The sequence below is a fragment of the Panulirus ornatus genome, chromosome 38 (genome assembly GCF_036320965.1).
Source record: "Panulirus ornatus isolate Po-2019 chromosome 38, ASM3632096v1, whole genome shotgun sequence".
Taxonomy (NCBI): Eukaryota; Metazoa; Arthropoda; class Malacostraca; order Decapoda; family Palinuridae; genus Panulirus; species Panulirus ornatus.
Window position 1 is genome coordinate 11,739,533 of NC_092261.1, and position 1,466 is coordinate 11,740,998.

Consider the following 1,466-nt stretch of genomic DNA (forward strand, 5'->3'; position numbering starts at 1 on the left):
TTTGCCTGGAGTGGCATCAACGACCGTGGTGCGATTTACGTCGGGCTCACGCACTCTCGACCAGACGCATGTGAGGCTGTTCATCGGGGTCTTCAGACACGCCACCAGCAGCAGACACAAGGGTCATCAGTCATGTTTAGTGTGCCCTTTGAGGCTCATGACCTTAGCCATAGCCCTGCCGTGCCCTGTGACCTGCCCTCTGTCTTCTTGCCCAGTGTGACCTGTCACCTGCCCTCTGTCTTGCCTCATGACCTCACACCGTGACTGTCTTGCGGAGAGAGAGAGAGAGAGAGAGAGAGAGAGAGAGAGAGAGAGAGAGAGAGAGAGAGAGAGAGAGAGAGAGAGAGCCTCAAATGACCCAGCACGGGGCCATTACGTCGCTCTCCTTGAGGGCGGGCTTATAATCCCTGCCTGTCTCTCCTCTCTCCCCTTCCTCCTCCTGTGCCTCGTCCCACACACCTCCCCCACCGTAGGGCTAGGGGACAACTTTTACCAAGTTGCAGTATCTTGACAACTTTGCGACGTGGTAAGAGCAGGAGGCGGCTGGCACTTGGGGGAGGGGACCGGCCTTGTGGTTGGTTTCAGTGAAGCACAGAGAGGTGGGTGGTGAAGCTGTGGAGGTTACCTAATGCACACCCTGATTTCTATTGTCATGGCGCAGAAAGCGATGTCGTAGGGAAGTAAACAGTTACATGTGTCGGTCAGAATCAATGTCACGTATAGACGCGAGTCGCTGTGACATATTGGCCAGAATCAGTGTCAAGTATTGGCCAGAATCAGTATCAAGTATTGGTCAGAATCAGTAGCTCGTACAGACCACAATCTGTACCACGTATTGGCCACAATCATCGTCACAAAACAGGCCAGAATCAATGTCACACAAGGGGGAGAACCTGTCATGGTAGCCAAAATCTATTTATTTTACAGGCAGGAATCAGAGTCACATATTGACCAGAATCAGTGTTACATACGGGCCAGACTCACGTGTCATACAGGCCGGAATTTATGGATCCTTTGAGTGAGTTATTGTCCCACACACACACACACACACACACACACACACACACACACACACACACACACACACACACACAGCGGCTAGATACTGATAACACTGGTAACACAGTTATCACCAACAGGCTGGACAGTATGCCGCGTACTGAATAGTATTGTAACACAAAAGGAAATTGGATTATGACAGTCACTCCTACCTAATGCAGCGTATATAGATCAGGTATACTCATAGGTGGTAAATGTAAAGGCCATAATGTTCTATACGAGCATCAGAGTTAAGTGAATATGCGGGAGAGTGATTACCATTTATCTGTCAGCGAATGATACTATTTGAATGCTGACAGATTTCAGCTGGAATTAATATCTCTGATAAAGGAGAAATACCCCCCTTTTTTTCCCTAGAATTTTCGCCAGAATGAGATTAGAATTATTACGTATAGGATATAAGGGTC